This window comes from Rhinatrema bivittatum, chromosome 3 (genome assembly GCF_901001135.1).
Source record: "Rhinatrema bivittatum chromosome 3, aRhiBiv1.1, whole genome shotgun sequence".
In the NCBI taxonomy this organism is placed as follows: Eukaryota; Metazoa; Chordata; class Amphibia; order Gymnophiona; family Rhinatrematidae; genus Rhinatrema; species Rhinatrema bivittatum.
Genome location: NC_042617.1, coordinates 386,951,930 through 386,978,982, shown reverse-complemented (window position 1 = coordinate 386,978,982; position 27,053 = coordinate 386,951,930). Strand labels below are relative to the sequence as shown.

The 27,053-nt window shown below is 40.4% G+C and overlaps 1 long non-coding RNA gene across 1 annotated transcript in view; it reads left to right on the top strand.

Annotated features, from left to right (window-relative positions):
* Positions 1-26,747, top strand: part of LOC115087898 — a 35,231-nt gene extending 8,484 nt beyond the window's left edge. The window contains exon 3 of the long non-coding RNA XR_003855650.1: positions 25,688-26,747. This is a non-coding gene — a long non-coding RNA (uncharacterized LOC115087898). The remainder of the gene's footprint in view (positions 1-25,687) is intronic.
* The last annotated feature ends 306 nt before the right edge of the window (positions 26,748-27,053 follow it).

Sequence of the window (27,053 nt, the reverse complement as noted above, 5' to 3'; positions counted from 1 at the left end):
ACAGAAGCAGGGAGTCCGACCCTCAGCCGGACCTGCATGCCCATGGTAGCCAACACGGGGAAGTTGACTAATGAACGGTCCTCCGACTGTTCCTGGCCCTTTCGGACCTGCCGCAGGGAACGGCAATGGGCAGCAGGCCGGACGGAGGCGAGGGCAGACAGAGTCCTTCACACTGAGACGTCAGACGGGGGCTAAAGCAGACATCCAAAACAGGCTGAAGCAAGACGTTGAAGACATCAGGACAAGGCTGAAGCGAGACATTGTAGAAGAGGGCAGGAAAGGTCCAGGCGAGCAGGAACTCCGATGCTGGGATACTGACATCCGAAGCCCCTCGGCTGGCAGGAACAGAAGCTCAAGAGCCCGTGGGACGAATCCCTCCTGTTGGCCACTCCAGGGCCCAACAGGACAGAAGGCTCAGGAACCAGACGAGGATGTAGGTCAAGGCAGAGACACGAAGACATCAGGGCAAAGGCTGAAGCAAGACATTGTAGACAAGGCAGGACGGAAACATGGCACTGTCCAACAGGGCGCCCTACTCAGCCAGCACAGCTAGACTGGTCACGGACCACCCCGTCCCAGACGCGCCCTACACAGCCCAGGAAGGCTGGTCACGGACCACGCTGAAGAAAGGAGGGTGCAGGGAAACTCCAGGCGAACAGGAACTCCGATGCTGGGATACTGACATCCGAAGCCCTTACGGCTGGCAGGAACAGGAACAGACATCTAGGCACGGTCAGAAACAGACATCGAGACAAGGTACCATCTAGACACGGCAGACCACGGAGGACCTGGATCGGGAGAGGCCACAGACAACTGTGTAACCCAATCCGAAGGCAAACAGGAACTAACAAGCAAGTCCTTATATACTGGAGGTTGTAGGCAACTCCCTGGGAGGAGTTAGACAGGACCGCCCCTTGCTGGCCCTATAACTGGGGAAGAGAGCTGCGGGCCAGCCCCTAGAGAAACGGGCGTGGCTGGAAGCAGGAAGTCCAAACACAAGCACGACGCCACAGGAACAGCTAGGCCTCTCAGGCCCTGGAGCAAGTCCCGGATGGAACACAGGCGAGGCCCTGGCTTCAAAGCAGCCTCTGGAGGAAGGTAAGATACCTCCTGTAGCGCAGCAACAGGGGGGATCGCAACACCTGGTTTCCCTTCGAAAGCTGGCTTCAGCCTACACCGGGTAAAGAGCGCCCACGTATAGCACAGGCTGTTCAAAATTTCCTCTTAAATTGGTGGAAAAGTGATAAGGCCCTCAAATTTAAAAACAACATCCTGCTTGCTGATGATTCTAAACTTCACATTCACTTTGTTGGTTCCCACCAATTCCCCATTTAATTGTAATCGTAATCACTATTTCCCAATTAATCGTAATTTGACTCTTTGAATGATGCAGAAGAGTTAGACGAATAATGTTTTATCACCTACAGAACTGGACAAAATATCAAGGAGTAATGATCCACATATAAAGAAATATAAACAAAAATAAACGTGAACACAATTTAGCAAAGTCTCAAATCACACCTAGATAAATTATTATGAAATGGCATCAAACGTGGAGTATCAGCAAGGGTTTTTTTCAAGTGAAAAACACCACCCCTGTCATCATTTGCCAAAAGTCATTTTGGTTTTTTTTTTTTTCTTTTTTCAATAATTTTGCTTTTTCTTGTGAAATAAATTATATCAAAAAATTAAGTGCACAAGTGAATCAAAATAAGTCCTTGTCAGTCACATATGACTGCTTCAAACTGGAGGCATCTTCAACCACAGTACATAAGTCTCAAACCAAAAATGATGTAATGAATAGCAAGCCTCACCATCAATGTTTTGAACGAATTTTCTTCAGGAGACCTGCATCAGAGAACTGAAAAAAGTTCATAAACTGTTAAGTATAATTTAAAAAAAAATAACAAAATGGAAGTGAAAAGTCTTTGCTAATCACGTGACAACATACACCCAATGATAATGCTTCAGATGTTTAAAGAAACCACAGGAACATATGTAGTAGTAGTAGAGATGATTTATCACAAAATATTTAAAGGAAGCAGCCCAATCCACATTCTGATTAAGACCCTTTGAAGCAACAGTCTGTAGCTTAAAAATCCATTTATGTTCTAAACTGTAACAATCCCCGATCCAAATTTGCTCTGCGGATCGATGGTGTGACAATATCCAGAATGCCCCATTTTAAGGAAGTGATAGAATGTTCAGCCATATACAGTGTTCCACAATGGGTGCTTCTGCCTGTTGATTATTTACACAACTGTGGTGTTCAATTATCCTTTCACGAAACATATGAGATATCTTGTCGATGAACAACAAGAGGCAAGGACATTGAATGAAGTATATTATCCCTTTAGAACCACAAAAAAACCCCCATATTTCAAATAAAGAGAGCAACGATTATGAAAAATTAGAGGCGAACCTGTTACAGCTTTTCAACAAGTCACATACATCTTGTCGCAGGTAATGAACCCCACTTCCTGCAGGCTCATAGGTCTAGAAACAGTTGCGATAGCATCAGATGTCACATAGAAGCATACCAAATAATCTTGTAAATTCTTAGCACAACTGTATGTAAAAAGGAGGAGGTGTAATGAAAGTTGAATGGACAAAAAACAGGCCAACATTCCAAAATGATCCAGTGTATAATATTGGCTTGAGCTGAAAAAGGAATCACACAACATTCTCTGAAGAGGCTCATGCTTCTGCGGCAAAAGTAATACGTCACAATTTGCAAATGAACCACATTTATATGCTTTTTTTAAACAAGTAATCAGGTAACCCCTGTCCAAAATATTGGAAACCACATATTGAGCTTAGAGTTTATATTCTGACACTGTAGAACATATTCTGCGTAGGTAGGCAAAAAAATTGCCCTGTAGGCAGATTAGTTTTCAAATGATGAGAATGACAACTGTCAAATCTGAGTAGCATGTTGTGATCCATTGGTTTCTTAAAAATGGAAAATGAAAACTGACTGTTGATGAGGGAGATGTTACTATACAAAAACAAAATCATATGAGGATCAGCTTGGTAAGTAAATTGCAAATTCTGATCGCAGTTGTTTAGCCAAAGAAAGAATTGCTGAAGATCTTCAGTTGAACCAGTCCATTATAAAAGTACATCATCGACGTACCATTGCCATAGGAAAAAAATTCTTGAAAATGGTCATCTGGAAGGAATTGTTTTCCAATATAAAGGTTGGAATCTTCCATCGAATCTTCTGTCAATGACACCTTGCATCTCACCAATATCCCTCAACACCGTGCTTTGGAAACCATTCGCGACATTTTGGATTCATGAATTAATGAATGAATACTTACCATTTTTTTGTGTGAATTGGCCAAATTGGCACTTACTAGAAATTACTTCCTTTTTCAAAATCGATTCTTTTGCAAGTAAAAAGGACCATGATGGGGGTAGCAATGGTTCCAGACATCGCCAACCTTTATGTGACTGAATTTGAAAAAACAATTCCTTATGGTGGCCCTTTTCAAGATTTGTTTTTCCATGGCAATGGCAATTAATTTTTTTGACACAATTTATCATGCAAGAAAAAGCAAAATTATTGAAAAAAGCCAACAACAAAAGGATTTTTGGCAACTGATAAGGAGTGGAGTTTTTCCACTTGAAAAAAGCTTTAGTGATCCCCCAATGTTTGATACCATTTCATAGTTTATCTTAATGTGATTTGAGACTTTGCTAAATTGCATTCACTGTTATTTTCGTTTATCATGTACAGAAACATTCATTTCTATCAGGGAGATCAAACTACCCAGGTCTCAGGTGGTATGTTAGTCCTAGCCTACTTGGACACATTAAAAAACCTACAGGCTCATCTGTTTCATGGGGAAGGGGCATTAGTATATCTGGGAGATCCAAAATACCAAATATATGCCCCAGGGGTGTCCTAGAAGGTAAATGTCTTTGGCCTCTGTCATCTCATAATGAAAACCACAACAGGCTTGGATTTGCCAACAGATGCATTAGGCCTGTGCCTAGGGTGGCAAAAATCTGGGGAGGGCAGCAGAGCAGCTGAAGATTTGCTGCCGCCCAGCAATGCTGAATCTCACTTAGAAGAAAACGGCCTTCTGTTTCCTGCTGTAGCCATGCCCAGTCAAGTTCTTGGTTTTACTTGTGGTGGGGCGCGCATTTTTTGAGCACGCAATAATAGCAGTACAACAAGGAAGTCAGCGCATTTAAAATGCACGTCCTAACAAACATGTACTGGATAGCACTCATCGCATTTAAATTCCATGTAAATGAAGACAACTATCATCACCCAATGTAGAAAAGCACACCCAAAGGCTGGGCGCCCAATGCACATTTTTTTTTTTAACACGGGGAATTTAACTCTAGCTTTGGAGGTGAAGTAAAGTTAACTTGCAGTCAAGAGCTTTTGAAAAACATAATAAATATGGTTCTCTGTGGTGAGATAAATGTGTTCTCCTCCTTAGTGTCATCTTGACTCTTGATTTTTCTGCTTCCAGTGTAGAAAAATATATATAGATTGATTTGATAAAAAAAAAAAAAAAGCACACTTTAATTATGACCTTCAAATTTAGATGCCCATAGCAATGGGTGTCCAACATTAAAATCAGCAAAGTCTATGAACCTTAGCAAAATAACCAAAAAGAAGCAAGCTTTGTTACAAAAGCACAAATTAAGTGCCCGATGCAATAAACTCCTTTGAGCACCAGAAACATGTCTTCCTCAGCTCTCCCTCTTTTTATTTTTTTTTTACATTGCTTCGATTTCTCTCTCATTTAAATACTGCATCGGGCACACGGGGGCTGTGGTTGTACGCGCGCGCGTTAGGAAAACAGGTGCTCAATACAAGCGCCCATCTTGAGCGAGTGTCTTATCGCATCGGCTTTCTCACTGCAGAGAACTGGAGTGCACGGGCGATTCTGAAAGGGACAGAGCAAAGGAACTGCTCTCCTCTCTATTGTAGTCCCTCCCCATCTGTTCTATGCAGGGAGCAGGAGGAGAGAGGTAAGGCCAGAGCACACAGCAGCCAGCAAAGAAAAGCCACTCTGCTCCCTAAGCCAGCCCATCTCCTCCTGTCATTCAGGGACATGAAGAGAGGAGGTGAGCTTGGAGCAGACAGAGTAGAGCAAAGGCGGCTCTGTCTTAGACTTTCTGCTCTGTTGTCCCTTGTCTGGGAGGGGGAAGAGGGTGACAGTACCAGCAGTGCCTGGGGGCAGCAAAATCCTAAACCCATCAGTGAACCACAATTGCAGGACTGTATTTTTTTCCCCTTCTGGTTTATTTTTTTCCTTATGTGATTTGCAGCTTAGTTTAGCAGAATTGTTTGCTTGTCAGAAAAAAAAAAAAACAAAACCTGGATTGCTTGGGAGTGTCCCTCTTTACATCCAATAAGTGATTTGAGAGGTGACACCCACATCTGGCCACATGCACAACATTAAGCTAACAAGACAAACTGGTCCTGACCTGAGTAAGTGCTGGAAAAAAAACCAACCAAAAACGGGTGAGGGAAAGGCAAAAGATAGAATAAATCAGGAGGGATGTAACAGACACCTGGTTCTGTTACCAATAAGACCTCAGATTAGGGAAGACCTGCTCTTCCATATCCTCAGCGAGGATGGAAGAAGAGGTGGTGACTTGCTGCAAGGAATCACTCCGGTGTTAAGTTTTTTTTGGAAGGGAAAGGGCTTGAGTTTGAGATCCAGGAGAAAGATCTTGGCCACCCCTTCCTTCCTGCATTGGTGTGGGGGGTGAGCTGCCTGTGTCCAGGGGGGATCCCTCCCATCTGGGATCCAGAGACAGAGAGAGAAAGAATTCAGGGAAACCAGAGGGAAAAAAAAATATGGAAGATCACCTAACCATGAGAAAGAGCAAAGCGAAGGTCATTGAGGACACCCATCCGGCATCTTCACCCCCTGGAGGGAGAGAGAGAGGGGGGAATTTTACTCTCTGCGCAAAAGACTGCATTTCCCATTTTTACCAGAGTTGGAAGGGGTTTTCCCATCCAGCTAAAGGAGGCCCTGCTCACCTATCCAAGCCCTGGAGGTGGTTCAGAGATTCCTGCACAGACAGAGGGAAAAGACTATGAGAAAAAAAAAAGAGAGACATTGTGGTGCAGAGGATTTCGTTATTACTGCCGTTCTACAAACTGGTTTGCCCATCGGTAGAGACTTCTTGTTTGGACGCTAACACAGTGACTCCACCATGGGTTTTCGGGCTTCATACTGCACCCGCATCGTGAAAGAAAGACACCACTCCACCCCGGGGGTAAAGAGAAACGCGCATCCAAGTCACCCTTAGCACTCTGGGCCCTGGAAGAGAGAATCTCCCTCCGCCCCCCCCCCCTCTCCATAGGAAAAGGATCAAGGCCCTGGGGGGAAAGAGACATTGAGAGAGCTAGCCTGAGGTTCCAGCCCCGAAGAGAAACAAATATTTTTATGGCCCCAGAGGTAGGGTTACAGGGGAATGAAGGGGGAGGGAAGGTGGCATTTATCCCCTGGCATATTTATCAATTAAACCAACAACCCCCCCCCCAGGTATCCTTATTGAGAAAACCCAGGGAAGATATTATAATTTGCACACTTTGAAGATCCCTTTTATAAGTACAGTACTGAGGCCAGATAAAATCTATTTTACAAGCAGAATACTCTTATAAGAATAATTTGTTCCACAGAAGGAAACACAAGGAGACTTCAAAAGACGCTCTTAAAAGTAGAATCCTGCATGCCCTGGAAAAGCAATTATCTGATCTGGGTTGCAACATCTGAATACTATTTCTGAATACTGTAATTTTCTCTTCACTTTTCCCAAAGAAATGGTGCTAGTATCTCTCTGTGACCTGAATTGTAATCTTGTCCCTACATTTTGTGTGCCCGTGTGGTGCTGTTATGCTTTTTTTTTATTTAAAAAGAAAAATACAAGTTTTAAATATAAAGTAAGGAGAAGAGCATTTCCCATTTTCACATACACAGAAGGTGGGATATAAGCATGATAATGAAAAAAAAAAAACAAATATGGAGGTAAAAATACACTACTGCTAGTTTGAAAAAAACATCTAATTTTTAACTATTTAACACAGTGTAACTCTTGCTGGGGGGGGGGGGGGGGGTTTAAGTCCCAAGGGCATACAAACTTATTTATTCTTCCGGGCTGCTCTGGCCAGCACTTCTCCCATAACTTTACGCTCTGTCCCAAGGGTGGAATCCTTTTTGTAGGGGGAAGCTCTCGCTTATAGCCCAGGCAGTGGTCAGTGTAAATTAAATGTTTACTGATTCTTTACTCCCATTTTTAAAGCCCATTTTTCATAAAGATAAATTTACAGCTGACTGATGTACAAAGGTGTTTTTTTTTTTCTCCTCAGGGTGGGTACCCTTTATCTCAGGTATCTGGGTAAAGCTTCCTATGGTGATATTAAAGTACAAAAATCTGCCCCAGAAATCCTATTGGAGGGGTCCCCTCAAACATGGAAAGTCCTACCTGAGTCCAGTTTATTCACGATTGCCTAACCTGTCATTGTCCCAAGGGGTGGAGATCTGATTGGGAAACTCCAAGATCTTGGTCCTTCCCCCTTGATGTTGGCACTGGTGACTTCTCTGGCAGGAAAAGTCTTTAGAACGTGGGAACCAGGCTCTCCCAGCCCTGGAACCCTGTGGGGAGGGGCGAGTAAAAAAAAACCCCCTCCCCACAATCAATATGCAAATACTTGCTCTCTGAAAAATCTCTCAGCTACTGCTGCTTCACTTTCACAGGTGCTTGCCCCATCTGGGGAGTAGATTAGGGCTCACAGGTCTTTAGCCTTCTCCAAAGGGTGCAGGATTTCAGCACCTGTCCTTTCTGGAAAAAATCAGGATACATCTTGGCCATCAAAATCTCACTGGTGCTTGCCTCATTCCATGTGAGAATTACTATTTATTTATTTATTTTAAAATGTTTATATACCGCCTTTACAATTCAAAAGATTTAATCAAAACGGTTTACAACCAGACATACATAATGAATAAAAACAAATTAAAACTAACATTAAAAAATAATAGCACCATAAACATTCATGCCCTACAACTTTAAACAGCAAAATTGGATTGAATGTAAGTATTATTTTCTTTAAATATTGTCTGTTTGAAGAAGATAATAACAATGTGGGAGATAAGTGAGTGTTGATTTTATGAATTAGAGACTAAACTATAGGCTTTCTGAAATAGATAGGTTTTTAGTGATTTTTTAAACTGTTGTGTAGAAGGAGTAAGGCGGAGGAAGTCTGGAAGTGAATTCCATAAAACAGGGCCTGCTACTGAAAAAGCCCTTTTTCTAGTTAATTCATGTTTTGCCAGTTTGATAGTAGGTACGTCTAATAGATATTTGGAAAGAGATCTGAGATGTCTGGAAGGTTTGTATATACGGAGATTAGTACATAACCAGGTAGATGATGTATTATAAATAAGAGAATGAATAATTGATAATATTTTGAATTGAATTCGGTATTTAATTGGCAACCAATGAAACCAATGAAAGTACACCTTTACTAGTTCGTAAGGGTGTACAGGTTTGACACTCACAGACAAAGGATGAGTTACAAAGGCAGGCATACATACAGGTAAATATTCCAAATTTAAGGGTGTACTTCAAAGACAGAGATATAAGATGCATTTGTAATCATTATGGGCAGGGATGAGAGTAATGTGCAGGACATAGTTGGTTATCAGAATGAGGGGGAATTGGTTATACCAGTCAGAGAGTAGGCATTATCGAATAGCCAAGTTTTCAGTTCATTCTTAAATTTCTTAAATGTCAGTTATTGTTTGAAGATTCTCTGGCATTGAGCTCCATAGTATTGGGCCTGCAATTGATATTGCTCTATCTCATGTTTGTTTTAGATGAGAGTTTTTATGGTCAGGATTTCTAGCTGGCCTTTGTTCTGAAATCTAAGCGTTCATGTGGGAATGTGTGGTTTAAATGTTATTCCCATCAAGTCATTGTTTGGATTCATGTTGGTGTATATTATTGGCTATTACTTTGGCTCCCTGTACGGTCAAGAATAATATACAATGTAATGCTATCAGGGTTGGGTGATGTGGTCATATTTTCTTTTTCCGGTCAATAATCTTGCTGCAGCATTTTGCAGTAGGTTTAAGGTGACTAGCCGGTAGTCCTAGAAGTAGGGAATTGCAGTAATCTAGGTCTGAGAATATTAGAGATTGTAAAACAGTTCTGAAGTCTACTGTGCTTCAGTCGGCTCAGTATTCATACTTTGCAGAAACCAGATTTGATCAGTTTGCTAATGTGGGTCTTCATAGTTAAGTTTTCGTTGACAGACTCCAAGATCCTTTACCTCAGTTGCTGGAATTAGTTGGCAATTTCCAAGATCAATTCTAGGGTCATTTTTTTCTGGGTTTTTTGAGAGTTTCAGTTGTGCAAGTTTTTCTTTTATGGTATATTTATATTATATTTACATGTACTGCAGTGGTGCCAACCAGAAAACCCTGCTTAAAAAAAAAAAAGACAATTGGAGCCCCTATGGTATTAGGCCTATTGTTACGCATGTTGGGTGTGGACTTGGCCCTTGCAAAGCCTTGAGTAAACTGAATTTCAATTACAATATAGTAAACCTCCCATATCAAATAGCACCAACTGCCAACACTCAAACAGGAACAACCCTACCTATGAAAAGGCAACACTGCAAATATTACACCAGGCCCTAAAACACCAATACACTTCCTGTTAGGAAAACAGAACATAAGGATCTATAGCAATCTATACAGAAACTACATGCTAGCAGAATACCTCATATTGGTCACATGTGCAAAACACAAACAGACCTTCATCAAACACAGAATAGAGAGACCATAAAGTATAGACAGAAATGTACAGACCAAAAGTGAACTGGAAACCGGAACAAGCCATACTCTGTATGTAGTGCACAGTGGAAAAACAGAATAGCCACCATTCCTCATACATCAAACAATAAAATCAAGAAATATAAATCAATCATAATAGTAAAACTATAATAATAAAAAATTCATATTTCAATACAATTGAATAAAATATCCAATAATTAAAAATGCAAACATTTTTTAAAAATTTCCCAAATCAAATAAAATATTTCAAAACAGTAAACACATTAAACACCCGATAATTAAAACTAATAAGGATAAAAAATCCCTGCTCTTCCTTGGGAACTTCTGATTCCAAACACCTTGAGATTGTTGGGGATATGCATAGACTATCTTTATGCTTTCATATACATGCATTCTCTAACTTACACACTTACACATATTCTCACACGCTGACACACATAGATCATACATACAATCTCAGACACTGTCACACACACTCATTCACACATAAATGCTAACACACACACACACACAACCAGTCACATACTGATTTGTTGTATTTTGCCATTCATTAGTATTTATTGGATTTTTGAAATGACATATTAAATATCTTAGTAATGTTTATATCAGTACTGTAACTGATTATGGATTCATAATAAATGGCATTAAATAGTGATACATTAATATCTTAGCAATGTTTATATTTGCACTGTAATTGTTTATTTATGGGTTGATAATAAATGGCATTAAATTGGGATTTCTTTTATGGTATTTTGCAATTTGTATGTTTGGAATCTGTATGAACTTTCACATAGTAATTCACCAAACGTTCAACAGGTTACCCCATTTCTTGATTTCCATCTTCTAGCCATTACAGATTCTCTGTGCTTATCCCATGCCTTTTGAATTCTATATCTATTATTGTTTTCACCACCTCTTTCAGGAGGGCATTCCAAGCATCTTACACTCTTTTTATGAAAAATATTTCCTGATGTTGCTCCTGAGTCTACTTTCCTGAAGTTTCATATTATGACCCCTAGTTCTACAGCTTCCTTGCCATCGGTAAAAGGTTTGATTTTTGTGATTATTAATTCCTTTCAGGTATTTAAAAATCTGTATCATATCCTTCTGCCTTTCCTCTCATCTAGGCTATTCATATTTAGGTCTTCAAATCTGATCTCATATGTCTTTTGGAGCAGACCCCACACTGTTTTTGTTGCCTCTCTCTGGACTGCTTCTATCTTATCTCTATCCTTTTTGCAATATTGTCCTCCAGAACTGAACACAATACTCCAGGTGAGGCTACACCAATGACCTGTATAGGGGCATTATCACCTCCGTTTTCCTTCTGGTTATGCCTCTCTTTATAAAGCCCTAATTAGAAGAAATATTTCCTGGGTCCATCACAGGTATCAAGGTGTGTGCATGCTATGAACTGACCTCTTTTGGGTACCACACTTCCTGGGCACAGCAGAGTCATTTTAACTGGCTTCAAGGAAGGTTTCTTATATAAGCAGTTGCAGTTATGATAAAAGTGTCTACTGTAGAATCAATTTGAATTTCATTTGAGTACCTGCAATTTTCAGAGTGATGTTCCAAGCTGGTTCCTGTTCTGACACTAACTTCTTCACAGACAGCTTGTCACTGGCTATATTTCGAGTTACAGAGCCTAGAAACCAAGGTTCCTTGCTTTCATGTGTGACTTTTTCTTGAACCTGTGTGGTGCAGCACACTGCTGCAAAGTGGCCAACCTTCTGCACTTACTGCATTTTCTGCCCAACTGATCGATTTTAAAAGCCCTACGTGCGCCAAAGCTGGGAGATACACGTGTGCTTCGGCCTGGTGTGCGCCACGTGGATTTTAAAAACTGCACGGGTACGTGCGTATCTCCTGGTATGCACATAAAATAGTTTTCCAAAAAAGGGCATGGGCATGGTCTGGGTGGGGTGTGGATGGGGCATGGGCAGGCCGGGACTGCACCATGAAGTCAGTGCCTAAGTAGTTACATGCACAAGGTTCCATGCCGCATAACTTTACTTCTGCTATAGCCGGCATGTAAGTCATGAAACAAAAAAAACAAGGTTAGTCAGCAAGGTTTTAAGGCTTGGGGCTAATAGGGTAAAAGGGAGGCAAGTCAGCTAGGGGGTTTAGGAAGTCCTCTCCTTTACTGGGGCGAACTGAGAAAAGGCCTATTGCGTCACTGCATGTACCTACTAAAATTCACCCCACTTACATGTCTGAGAAGGCATTCACGCTCACATGCGCAGCCCAATATAAAATCGTGCTTGCATCTACACACAGCCAATTTTATAACATATACGCGCTTATACTCGTGTATGTTATAAAATTGGCACGTCCTTGTGCATGCGATGGCAAAAGCGTTCATGTGTACATACATGCGGGTCTTAAATTTTACTTCTAAGACTGGGCATGCATTGGTGGACAAATCTCAATTACACCTTTCACATTTTCCTCTGAGAGGAATGTTTCTAGATCTCTGCTTGGTACTCCAGTTTGCTCTGGCTTTGCTTCCCATTCTGAGGCTTATTTTTGTCACATAACACCTCCTCTGTGTGCTTGGAACATGGTTCTGTGCTTTAACCAGTTCAAAGGGCATAGTCATCTGTGGACACTGTTAGGTTTTCTGCATTTGCAACTTCAGTGACCTTTGTCCTGAATTCCAAACACCAGCCTGTCCCAGATCTGGTTTTCTTTAGTTCCAAAGTCAGTGTCAGCCAGCACATATAGCTGCCTAATGAAAGCTCTCATTGCTTCTCCCTGCTTAGCAGTTTATGAATGCATATAAGCAGTTTCAAATTAGATTGGAGATAAAGTACTCATTGTACTTTTCCAAGACCTGCTCATATCAGTTCCTGTCTCCCTTAGCTTGGAAGACTTGAAGATGTTTTCAGCTTTGGGCCCCACAACAAAAAGCAGTGTCTCTCAACTGTGTGCCATGGCATACTGGTGTCTCTTTGGACATGATCAGGTGTGCATGGTAAAGCTCTTTCCTAATATCCTAATTATGACCTATTTTCCATTTTTTTTAAAGTATGCCTTTGGGTTTTAATATCCTTTGCACTGCACCATTTAGACATGCTGATCTTCCTTAAACCTTTTTTAATTTATGGAATGCATTTTATCTGGTCTTCCAAAGTTGTATTTTTAAACAAGCCTCATGTCTCATTGTAGTTTTATTTATCATTATCCTTCCCATTCTTCTTCCAAATTTGATTGTGTTATGATCACTATGGCCAAGTGACTCCTCCAGTATAATTCCTTTTACCAGGCCTTGCGCGTCACTGTGAACTAGATCTAAAGTAGCTCTTCCTCTTGTCAGTTCCAGGATCAGCTACTAAGAGAAGTAGCAGCAGAGCTAAGCATGGGAAAATGGAGTCTATGCCTCAGTAATTGACAGTGCCCCCAAGTTAGCAAGCTTTGGCAACTGACACAAGGCTCCAAAAATCTAGAGCCAGTGACAGTAGGACACAGCTGCCCATGTGTGCTGCAGAGCTGTTGAAGCATATCTATTCATTGTCCCTCATGGCAGTCCTGCTGCCACCTCTATTTGCAGTGTAAACTATGGAAAATCGGCAAGGTATTGTGAGGAGAATGAATGCACATGTATACATTGCTTCAACAGTGCTAAGGCACATAGATTGGGTGAGGACATCTATCACACTGGGGAAAGTTTTGAGTGGTCGGGGACGCTGGAGAAGAATAAGTAAGGCTGAGAAAGTAAGCATTAAAGAGGATGAGTGAAGCTGGGGAGAGGAAGCACTAAGGAAGTGGCTGGAAAAATCTCAGAAGGGGAAAAGGGAGGACTATGTTTGATAAAGGGGAAAATAGAAGGCAGAAGGCATATGTGTATTTTAGAGCCAGAAAAGGATAGGGAAGGCAAGCAAAAGGTCAGAGTAAAAGACGTTAAGGGGAAGGAGACAGGGAGATAATTGTTAAAGATTGAGAGGAGAGGTAGAAAGGTATGAGACAAAGATGAAAAGTGAGATGGGGTGAAATGACAAGGCATTGGACAGGAAAAAGACAGAGGTGGAAAAGAACAATGAAAAGTGAGATATGAGAGAGCAAGTTGGTAAAAGGTGGAAAGGGTGGGAGAGATGGAAAAAGGAAGATACATGAGGAAAGATAAAATGAAAGGAAACCAGAGCAAGGATATAGACAAGAATAAAGATAGCTAGACATAAGAACATAAGATATGCCATGGTCCATCACGCCCACCATCCTGTTTCCAACAGTGGCCAATCTAAGTCACAAGTATCTGGCAAATATCCAAACAATAGATAGATCTCAAGCTACTATTACATATTGATTAATAGTAGTTTATGGATTTTATCCAAACCTGTTTTAAACCCAGTTACATTAACTGTCATAACCCCTTGCTCTGGCCATGAATTCCAAAGCTTAACTATGCGCTGAGTGAAAAAATGTTCTTTGTTTTAAATAAGCTACTTGCTAACTTCATGGAGTGCCCCCCCTAGTCCTTCTATTATCAGAGAGAGTAAATAACTGATTTACTATAACCTGTTCAAGTCCTTTCATGAATTTGTAGACCTCTATCATATCCCCCCTCAGCCGTCTCTTCTCCAACCTGAACAGCCCTAAACTCTTTAGCCTTTCCTCATAGGGAAGCTGTTCCATGCCCCTTATCATTTTGGTCATCCATCTCTGACGTATGATGAAACAATCCTCAAACAAAGGTAGAAAAAGGGCAGATTTTTAAAGCTCTGCGCAAATAAATCCGGGCCTCACGTGTGCCGGGCGAATCTTCCAAGAGGCCCAGCCACACGTATAAAGGCCGGGACGCGCTCAAGTGCTGGGCCTCTTGGAAGAGGCGGGCCAGAGGGCGTGTTTTGGGCAGTGAGGGGCGGGACGGGACAGTGCCATTGTTTGCTGTCCTGGCTGCCGGCGCGCACAAGTTACTTCATATTGGGCCCTGAAGTAACTTGTAAAAAAAAAAAAAAAAAAGGTAAAAAGATTTAAAATGGGTTTTTAGAAGGTGGGGAGGAGAGGGGAAGGGGAAGGGAGGTTAGGGTAGGGGGTATTAAAGTTCCCTCCCAGTCCGCTCCTAAATTGGAGCGGACTGGGAGGGAACTGGGGAAGGCCCAGATGCGTCACCCTCCGAATATAGCAAAAATTTACCCCTCCTTGCGCGTGCCACCCCAGATTTTGTAACTTGCGTGCACTGGCGCACACATGTTATAAAATCGTGCATCCATGTGTGCGCGCACATGGATGACACGCATATTTTTAAAAAATCTACCCCAAAGGTTTTATTTTTTTCGTAATTATTAGAATATGTAATATATATGGAGTATTTTAATAGGCCTGCTTTGTAGAATGTCCTCCTTTTTGAATTATGAGCAGACAAGAATTGAGGTTTCATATAAAAATTGAAGTCATTTTATTTTTCACAAGATTTTTTCTATGATATATTTTTAGAAGAGTAGCTGGACACAGATGTTAAGAACATAAGAAGTTGCCATACTGGGTCAGACCATTGAGCCCAGCATCCTGTTTCCAACAGTGGCCAATCCAGGACACAAATACCTGGCAAGTACTCAAATAGATCCCATGATACTAATGCTGGTAATAAGCAGTGGCTATTTCTTAAGTCAACTTGACTAATAGCAGTTTATGGACTTCTCCAGAATCTTATGCACCCCTTTTTTAAACCCAGCTACATTAGCTGCCTTAACCACATCTTCTGGCAATGAATTCCAGAATTGAATTCTATGTTGAGTGAAAAATAATGTTCTTCAATTTGTTTTAAATGTGCTACTTGCTAATTCATGGCTTGCCCCCTATTCCTTGTATTATCTGAAAGTGTAAACAACTGATTTACATTATCCCATTCTAGTCCTCTCATGATTTTTTAGACCTCGATCATATCCCCCTCTCAGCCATCTTTTTTCCAAGCTGAAAAGCCCTAACCTCTTTAGACTTTCCTTATAGGGGAGTCATTCTAGCTCCTTTATCATTTTGATTGCCCTTCTCTGTACCTTCTCCAATGCAAATATATCTTTTTTGAGAGGCAGAGACCAGAATTGAACATAGTACTCAAGGTGCGGTCTCATCAAGGAGTGATATAGAGGCATTATGACATTCTCCATTTTCTTCACCATTCCCTACCTAATAATTCCTAAAATTCTGTTTGCTTTTTCTAAAGTGCCACAGCACACTGAGCCAACAATTTCAATGTATTGTCCACTATGACACCTAGATCTTTTTTCTGGATGGTAACTCCTAAAATGAAACCTAATATTGTGTAACTATAGCATGGATTATTTTTCCCTGTATGCATCACCTTGCACTTATCCACATTAAATTTCATCTGGCATTTGGACACCCAATCTTCCAATCTGACAAGTTCCTCCTGCAATTTATCACTGTGATTTAACTAATCTGAATAATTGTGTGTCATCTGCAAATTTGATCACCTCACTCATCATTCCCCTTTTCAGATTATTTATAAATATATTAAAAAGCACTGGTCCAAGTTCAGATCCCTGAAGCACTCCACTGTTTACCTCTCTCCACTGAGATAACTGACCATTTAATTCTACTCTATATTTCCTGTCTTTTAACCTGTGTGCATCCACAAAAGTACATGGCCTCCTATCCCATAACTTTTTAATTTTATTAGAAGCCTCTCATGAGGAACTTTGTTAAACACCTTTGGAAAATCCATATATACCACATCTAACCAGCTCACCTTTATCCATATGTTTATTAACCCCTTTAAAAAACTATAGCAGATTTGTGAGGCAAAACTTCCTTTGGGTAAATCTATGCTGGCTGTGTCCCATTAAACAATGTCTATCTATATGTTCTGGGATTTTGGGTTTTTTTTTAGAATAGTTTCCACGATTTTACCCAGCACTGAAGTCAGCCTCACTGGTATATAGTTTTCCAGATCACCCCTGGAGCCTTGTATAAATATTGGTATTACATTGACTACCTTTCAGTATTCAGGTACAGTAGATGATTTTAATAATAGGTTACAAATTACTAGTAATAGATCTTAAATTTCATTTTTTAGTTCTTTCAGAATCCTGGGGTGTATACCATCTGGTTTGAGCAATTTGCTTCTCTTCAGTTTGTCAATCTGGCTTACTAAATCTTCCAAGTTCACCGTGATTTGGTTCAGTTCATCTAAATCATTACCCTTGAAAACCGTCTGTGAAATCGGTATCTCCCCAACATCTTCATTAGTAAATGCTGAAGCAAAGAATTTATTTAGTCTTTCTGCAATGCCTTATCTCTAAATTTCCCTTTAATCCCTCAATCATGTAACAGTCCAACCGAGTCCCTCACAGGCTTCTAGCTTCAGATACATTTTAAAAGGTTTTTATTATGGTTTTTGTCTCAATTGCCAACTTCTTTTCATATTCTCTCTTAGCCTGTCTAATCAGTGTTTTACATTTAACTTGCCATTGTTTGTAATATTTTATTGTTCTATATAATGATGCTAGCCCAATTTTTATATTTTTATTTTTCTTAGCATTATGAATGCATATAAAAGAGTATTCATATTTTAATGATGCTTTATTTATATTTATTTATTTATGCAATTTTTATAAACCGTGGCACAGAAAACAAGTTTCTATCTCTACAGTTTACATAATACAAAAAAAACAATCATCAAATAAATTTCAGAAAAGGAAAAGAAAAAATACAATAAAATCCAATATAAACTCTATTTGATATTCATAGCACTAAAACTTCAATTATTAAGACTAAAAGCTAAAAATACGAGTATAGTAAAAAATTCTAAAAACGTAAGAATAATAAGACATAAAAATTAAACTAATCAAAATTTAGCATTTGACGTGACTCTCAGCTGTCCTCTTGGGAATTAGGGCCGTATGCTTGCCGGATACACCACGTTTTCAGGTTTTTATGTAGTCTGTATGACTTTATTTCCATGTTTTTATTGTAATCTGCTAAGAATAAGCACTAAGGATTAGCACCATAGAAATGAATACAAATAATTAACACTTGGCAGTATTAAACTTTAGCTTTTCTATACAATTTTTCATTGTATATCCAATTACTGAAAAGTATCCTGCTCAGACTTGAGACATTTTTAATAATTTGCTTTAGCTAGCGACCTTAAAAATCTTTAATGGCTAGCAAAGGTTTTTGAGCCCTGCTCAGACCCTATGCTATGGTGCTAGGTTAAAGAAATATGATTGAGGAGGACACTACTAGAATTATTAAACATCCACAGTAAGGAACACATGCAGGGTATTTCCTGTGCCAGAAACGAGCGGCTGCTGTGCTCATTTGTTTCTGGGGTTTGCTGCAGGAGCTCCTTCCTAAGTTCTTGTGCGTCTATTGCTGCCTGAACAGTGAGAAGACTGATAAGCTTGCACAGATGCAAGCTTCCTTTTGGCCCAAGGAGTTGCGGCTGTTTGGAGGGGAATCCCTATCCCTACCCTCCTGCAAGGATGCCAGTTGGCCTAGGATCTACCCTGGGCCAGAGTCCCACATTTTTTAAAATGAGGCTCTGCCAAGCAAAGTCTGTGCCAAGAAGCAGTTATTTATGGCATCTATAAACTGCCTCCACGGCAATCCCTGATGACATATCCCCCCCCATTAATATTACGATAATTGAAATCTCCCATCATTATTTTATTTCCAACTTTTAGTAGCCAAATCTAATCTCTGTTAACATTTCATAGACTGTCTCACCATTCTGGTCAGAGTGGTGATGATTTACCCTCACTGCCATATTCTTCCCTGACATGCATGGAAATTATATCTATAGAGATTCCGGAGTGCAGTTTGTTTCCTGCAGAACTTTTATTCTACAGGACTGTAAGCCATCAATTAACATATAATGCCATCCCTCTGCAAGTTCCATCTTCGTTTAGTGCTATACACGAGCTTTCCAATCTTATTTTGCACACTTCTGGCATTTCTTTGTTATTCATTTGACGTGTCATTTTTTATAGGCACATCAAAGCTAGTTACAATATAAACCATAAAACGAAAAGATATTAAAACTACAGTCATACAAAAAAGTACCATTTACATATAGACAGCTAAATCTATTCTACCTCAAGGATAGACAGCACTGCAAAATATCCTCCGCTGTGCACCTTAACAAGTAGCAAATCACTCAAGTTTTATTTTCTCTGCAAGCTGGGGCTTGGTGTTCCCATTTCTCTCCTCAGTTGGTAGAGGGTGGCTACTAAAATTGTCCATGGTCTTTATCATAAAGCATATGGGGACAGACAAAGATCTAAACACGTATACCCTGAAGGAAAGGAGGGACGTTTAAATACCCCCAGGGAATAAATGCACAGGATGCAGACCTCTTTCAACTGAAAGGAAACTCTGGAACAAGGGGTCAGGGGTGAAGGTGAAAAGGGCCAGCTCAGGAGTAATCTCAGAAAATATTTCTTTAGGGAAAGGGTAATCGATGCATGGAAGAACCTTCCAGAGTAAGTGGCAGAGGAGGATGGTATAACAATTCAAGAAAACATGAGACAAGTGTAGGGGGATCTCTTGAAGGAGAGGACAGAATTTTAGTTTAAAACAATTTTTATTATGAGGATATGCAGAACCAGATAATAATGCAATAAAATAGAAAACAGTAGAATGAATCTCTGCATCAATAAGACCCCAAATTAATCCGAAGGTAAGGTCCTCCCACCCCCCATGATACTGGCCCTCACGTGGAGATAGAGTAAACCAGGAATATGAAGTGAGCCATGATTCTATCCATCACTCTGCACAGTCAATCGAGCAACACAACTTCAGTTCAAATTAAGCTCATTCATTTATTATCAAGCTGCGAGACTTATGTGGTAGAGACTGTAGGTACGGATCCCAGACACTCAGAAACTGTTTCATGAGACGTGTAGAGTGTCGCATCATTGCAGCATCCATTAGCATCATCCTATGTAGACAATTGCGCCAAGTCCAATAGGAAGGAGGGGCTGTGTCTCTCCAATGATTTAAAATGACCTTTTTGGCTACCAAGCACGCCTTACGAATTAGTAAATGAGATCCCAGAGCTTTGACTTTTAAGGGAGAAATACACCCAAAAAGCAACCTAGAAGAGTAACAGGGTATCACACCACTCTCCCCCAATAGTGTTTAATCAGGGGACATTCCCAAAAGGCGTGAGACAGCATGACGCACACATGACGACATTTCCCACATTCTGCCATAATTGAAATCCTCAAATAAAAAGCGCCTTGGGGCGAAATATAACCCCTTCGAAGAAATTTAAATTGCATTTCCCTATAGTTCATATTTGTAGAGATCTGGGACCCCTGTTTAAAGCATGCTCGAATTATAGCCCCCGTAGTCAAATACCCCATCACTGTTCCATCGCTCTACAAGAATGGAGCATGAATAAATAGCAGTTAAAGTTTTCAAGCGTTTATAATAAAACAAGAGAGAAGGCACTTTGATTTGCTCAAACAAAAACATAGTATCCAGCGACTGGAAAGTCGAGGCCCGACATGAACTTAGGGATAACAATTCCACATAATGCTGAATTTGTAGATATGAGAACACCTCCTGAGCCGAAAGGCCATACATCTCCCGGAGATCTAACCAAGGTAAAATCAAACCCTCCAGAGTGAGCACATGACCCAATAGTGAAATGCCCCTGCCTTCCCAGTCATGAAAGGCCAGTTTCTGTGAGCCTGGGGTAAAATCTGGATTTCCCCGAATCTGCAAAAAATACGCACAGAGACAATCAACCTGTAATAACCTCATTAGATGGGCCCAAGCAGTCCGAAGGGGTTTAACGAGGATGTTTTGTACCAGGAACATGGGAAGCTTATCAGCCAGTGACTGGAGAACAAATTTTAACGCTAAAGGGCTGGCCAGAGCAGCATCCGCCAGAACATTAATAAAGGTGGAAGTAGCCAGCAACCAGTCCCTAACTAGACAAAAGTTGCTAGCCAAATTGTAGAGTGCTAAATCCGGGACCCCTAAACCCCCCAAACCCCACTTATCCCTCAACCAGGTTAATGGTACTCGCGCCTTGCCGCTCCTCCAAAAAAATCTCCTCTGAGCTCTATCTAGTTGAATCAGTTCCGCCTGCTGTACATGTAAGGGTAAATTCTGAAAGAGGTAGAGCTATTTCGGGAGGAGCATCATCTTAAAAAGATTAACTCTGCCTCCCAAGGACATTGGTAAATCCCTTCATGCTAATAACTTATTTTGGGTATATTTAAGCAATGGCAATGCATTTAATTTATAGAGTTGTGGCCATTGAGCGCGGGATAATAATTCCAAGATACGAAAAAGATTCCTCTGTAGAGTGATGAATCTCCACCACTAGGATGAGATAGCGACCTAGAGGGTCTTTGATTTCTTTGTGAATACCAATAGGTAAAGTTTTGTTGACCAAAATGGCAACCCCCGCTGACCTGGTTGTGGCAGAGGCATAATGCACCCCCCCCCTTCAAATTCCATGCAATTTCTCATGCTCGCTATCATTAAGATGTGTCTCTTGTAGGAAAGCGATAGCCGCTTTTTGGTGCTTGAGAAGTGAGAGAATTTTGGACCTCTTAATTGGGGAATTGATCCCGCAAACATTCCAAGTAATTAGACCAGTGGTGGTACTAGAGATAACATACAATGTCGTCAAGTGTAAAAAGTGTACAAAGCAGAACCCACAGTGAGAGCCTTCCCAGCAAAGGCCCCCAACTGTCTAATGAATAAGAACTGAATGTTTGTAAAGCAGAGTGAGAACACAACCCTACAGGAAACCCAGTCCATGCAGAGATATAGCGCAACATATCCCCTTCCCCCCGTTCCCTAACCCTTCCAAACCCCCTAACCCCTCATCCTTTTCCCCTACCCAGTATCCCATACTGTAAATGGAGAGCATTACCATGCTGGTGAACCCTCCCCCCCCCCCCATCCTGACCCCATCCACACCAAAGCAGCTCCCAGCAAAAAGTGAAAGAGACATAAAATAGTTGGAATCAAAAGCCAACTGTGCCTCAGATTCAAAACAAACCCAACAGTAATAGTGCATTATGAAACAGAATATTTTGAAAGACATGAATATCTTCATAGGCAGCCAGTGAAATAAAAGTCAGGCATTATGAACAATCATAGAGCCAACAGAGTGCAGATATTAAAGGAGAGTCCACGATAACCAGTGACCCGCAACAGATGTAATGGAGGCCCATAGGTAGCGGCCACGATTGGGGATCCAGATAAAAGAAAGAACCAATGCGGACATTTATTCTAACTCATGGCGGTGAAGGGTGGCATCACATCGGGCTCCCATAATGAGTAAAGGACATTGAGATGGTAAAATGCTGGTAAGTAGCTGTGCTTCAGGGCTCAAAGCAAACTGAACAGTAAACTGTAGGAATGATCATCTAAAAAGGCTGAACAAGAAAAACAGAGAGATAGGCATCCGGCTTGAAGAGCTCCAGGCAATATTTATTTTATTTATTTTATTTGTACAATTTTTATATATCGTTGCACAGTAATATTCCATCGCTACGGTTTACATGAGATAAACAAAACTGATACAAAATATTAAAAACTCAACTCATATTATTAAAATTAACTTAATACAAACAGTTATAAAATCTTAAAATGACTCCTAAAAACACAAATACAAACTAACACATCAAACCAAAATATATGTATCTCAGTTTCCTTGTTTGTTATCACTCTCATAGGCCTGACAAAACAGCCATGTTTTTAATTCTTTCCTGAATCTCTTTCTGTCTTGCTGAAGCCTCAATTCTGATGGAAACTGATTCCATAGCCTAGGTCCTGCGATTGACAAGGAGCGATCTCTCACCTCACTCAAACGTGCTGATCTTATATTAGGTACTATTAACAGAGCTTTATTTGCTGATCTTAGTTCTCTTTGTGGAACAGGCAATCTGATCGTTGTGTTTAACCATTCCGTCATTTCACCATATAAAACTTTATGAATAATACATAAAGTCTTATATTTTATTCATTGCTCAATAGGTAACCAATGTAACTCTTTTAACACCGGGGTAATGTGATCTCTCTTTGTGTTCGTTAAAATACGCACCGCCGTATTTTGTAAAACTTGAAGTGGGTGTAGTGTAGAATTAGGTAAACCCAACAATGTGAAGTTACAGTAATCCAGGCCAGTGATATGTGCTTTCATGTTTAGTTCAGTATCTATAAAGAGTCCTAAGTTCCTGGTTGTATCTCTATTTTAAAATGTAAATTATTGCTAAAAAGTGCTTACTCTGTTCTGAGCTCATGTTTTTTCTTTCTAATATGATAAAAACGGATTTCTCTACATTTAAGACAAGCTTCATTTGTGTTAGTACTTGGCTAATTATATTCAGGTACATCGCTGCTAATTTATAAGTTTCATCAAGACTATTCACGATCGGAATTAAAAACTGAATATCATCGGCATAAATAAAATACTTCAGTCCAAGGCCAGTTAAAACATGGTACAGAGGGAGCAAATAAATATTAAAAAGGGTAGCTGACAATGATGAGCCTTGCGGGTACCCCTGTAGTAAGTTTTACTTTATCAGAAATGTTATTCCCAATTCTTACTGAAAAGGTTCTATTATTTAAAAATGAGGTGAACCATTTTAATGTTCCATCCGTCAGGCCTATTTCTTGCAACCTAGAAATTAAAATTTCATGATCCACCACATCAAAAGCAGCCGACAGATCCAAGAGCACTAAGAGAAAACATTGGTCCCCATCAAGCCCTCTCAGGACTGTGTCAGTTAATGATAGCAGCATGTCTCGGTACTAAAATATTTCCTGAACCCATGTTGCGCAGGATACAGTATATTGTTCATTTCTAGATATTCAGTCAGCTGTTTATTTACTACCTCTTTTCCATTAATTTGGCTATAAATGGCAAATTTGAAATGGGTCTAAAATTTTTCAAATCAGCTGGATCTACATCTTTTTCTTTTAAAGTTGGTCTTAAACAATTGGAGAAAAAGACCTCAGCGCTGGTATCTTTTCTGAATTAATTATCAGAGTGTAAACCAGTTGATACAGTCATCAGTCAAAAAACCTCCACTATATCTCTTCTTTATTAGAAAAACTTTAAATATCCTATGTTATAATCCTATGCTTAAATGTATCGCCTTAATTCTTCTTCCATGTTTATTCCATGTTAACATGTTACAATGTAAAAATAAGCAGACTCTGCCTTATTAGTTATTGTTCAATTGTAAACCGATGTGATATCTCGATCGAATGTCAGTATATAAAAATATATAAATAAATAAAAAATAAATGTCTTTTTTACTTTCAATAAAAATTACCTGCTCTTGCTCACTCTGAGGTAGATTTTAAAAACATACGCACGCGTGAACAAAAGTACACCGGATTTTATAAGATACGCGCATAGCTGCGCGTATCTTATAAAATCCGGGGTCGGCGCGCGCAAGGGGGTGCACGTTTGTGCAACTTGCGCGTGCTGCCCGTTCCCTCCGAGGCCGCTCCGAAATCGGAGCCGCCTCGGAGGGAACTTTTTTTCTACTCCCCCGCACATTCCCTTCCCTTCCCCTACCTAACCCACCCCTCCGGCCCTATCTAGACCCCCCCCTCCCTTTATCGGAAAAGTTACTACTGCCTCCAGGCAGTAGTAACTTACGCATGTCGGGGCACTCGGCTACACCCCCGGACCGCCTACACGCCCCTGATCCCAAACGCTACCCCTGGCCATGCCCCCAACCACCCCTTTTTGCAAGCCCCGGGACTTACGTGCGTCCCAGGGCTTGCGCGTGCCGCCAAGCCTATTTAAAATAGCCTCGGCATGCGCAGGGGGGTTTGGGGTAGGTTTACCCCTGTGTATTTGTATTAATTTATTGGGTGAGTAGCAGACATATCAACAGGAGTTATCCCGGTTCGCAATGGGGAGTTGAAAATTCAAACCCTTAGTGAAACACTTTTTATGAACCAATTGTAGTCTCATTTGCATTGCCCAATTGACTAGACAACACAGAACAAGCCAACACTCTAGCTACTTGTATTACTCATTATTCTCCTTTAAGCAGGCAGATCATCAAAAGTATTCGATCTCATTGGTCCATCATCCAAAACATTGAAGGCTTTCAAAACTTGGACTTTCGCATGGCTTTTTCCCGCAGCCGAAATTTCACAGAAATTCTCAGTCCGGCATTCTTATCAGATGAAGTAAAACATCAAATGTCATTAGAAGGAAACAAATGTATTGGCCATTACAGATGTGGACATTGTTCTATCTGTTCCCAAACAATACAAACCAAGGAATTTACCAATCCTGTTACAAAACAAAGATTTAACATAAAACATTACAGCACTTGTGCATCAACCTTTGTAGTGTATATTATCACATGCCCATGCTCCCAAGATCTTTTCGGCAACGTATTTGCAAGCACATAAGTTTTATAAAGCATTTCAAGGAAAATGCACCACTCGTTGCCCACTGGGCCCAATTAAACCACACTTTTCAGCAACTCAAATGGTTCGTTATCGACACAGTCAAACCACACATAAGAGGTGGGGACCGGGCAGCATTGTTGTATCGCAAAGAGCAACAGTGGATTTTCAGATTACACAGTGAAGAACCAGTGGGATTAAATATTAAGATAGATTGGTCCAGTTTATAATACAACATACAGACATCTAGTCGAATCACTAATGAATACACCTGTAAATTGTCATAACATCATTACGTCTCTTGTGAGCAACCTATAAAATCAGTCATGAGTATACATGCACTCTGCCTTTTGACTCGAAGCCCGATGACCAAAAGTTTGAACAGACAAGAAACTGTGAGTAATGAAATTATTTTTTCACATTGACATTAAGAATGATTCAACTGTGAAATTTATTTAACATGTTTTTCATTTAAGATGTAACCCTTTGAGACGCGATACTGCCCTGACGCAGCATTTCCAGCGAAACATATATCGGCGTTTCAGGCATCCTCCGGCACAACTTGGATTAACCACCATGCCAAGATAAGTGATTTCTGTACTACAAGCAGCTTTTATAGAGCTTTAAATACTGGCGGCAATCTGTGAAGTGCCAGAACCACAGCATTACAGAATCACACTGTTGTCTACATAAGAACAGTAGAGTAATTGAAAACCAAGCCTTGTTCGGCAACTTTTAAAGTGTCGCTTAAAGTGTTTCTTTGAATTGCCTTATCAGCAGCATTATGAGTCTCACCATTTTGACTTAGAAGGCAATATTGTCTTAAAGTTTCTGTAGTCAATTGGGCAATGCAGTTGAGACTGCAATTGGTTCGTAAAAAGTGTTTCACCAAGGGATTGAATTTTCAACTCCCCATTGTGAACCAGGATAACCCCTGTTGATATGTCTGCTACTCACTCAATAAATTAATACAAATACACAGTGAGCAAGAGCAGATAAAATTTATTGAAAGGAAAAAAGACATATAAAATGTTTTTCTAATAAAGAAGAGATATAGTGGAGGATTTTTGACCGATGACTGTATCAACTGGTTTACACTCTGATAATTAATTCAGAAAAGATACCAGTGCTGAGGACTTTTCCTCCAGTTGTTTAAAACTTTCTACAAAAGCATTGATAGCATGATTTAGATTGCAGTCACAGTTCATTTTAATATACACCAACCATTTCTTCTTCTTTGTAATTTACATTGGTGGATCCTTAAGTTCTTTTTCTTAAAATTGGTCTTACCACCTAACATTGGTCTTACCACCTAACATCTCATGGATAATACCTTCCTTGAGTGACTGATTTATTAGTGCAACTATGCAAGGATTGATGATGACTGTGCAACTTTTTAATGCTGATGTATTAATCAAATCAATAGGGTGGTTAGCTGGGTTTAGTTTACTAATAAGGCAGATGCCACAGCAGCGTTCTAAGAGATGCATTTTTTTGCCTCCTCAAAATTCTGCCGCTTTAAGTGGCCGTCTCACCCTGCCTCATTATAGAACCACCACGGCCCGTGACTGTTGTTGTCTGAATCCAATTTCCCTTTCTCTTCCCCCCCCCCCCCACCGCTATCAAAGCAGAAAGCAATGTTACAGTTGCATCAAAAGCATCAAGGCTTATTGGTTAAGGGTAATAACCGCTAGAGATGTGAATCGTGTCCTCGATCGTCTTAACGATCGATTTCGGCTGGGAGGGGGAGGGAATCGTATTGTTGCCGTTTGGGTGTTTAAAGTATCGTGAAAATCGTGAGCCGGCTCACTAAAACCCCCTAAAACCAACCCCCGACCCTTT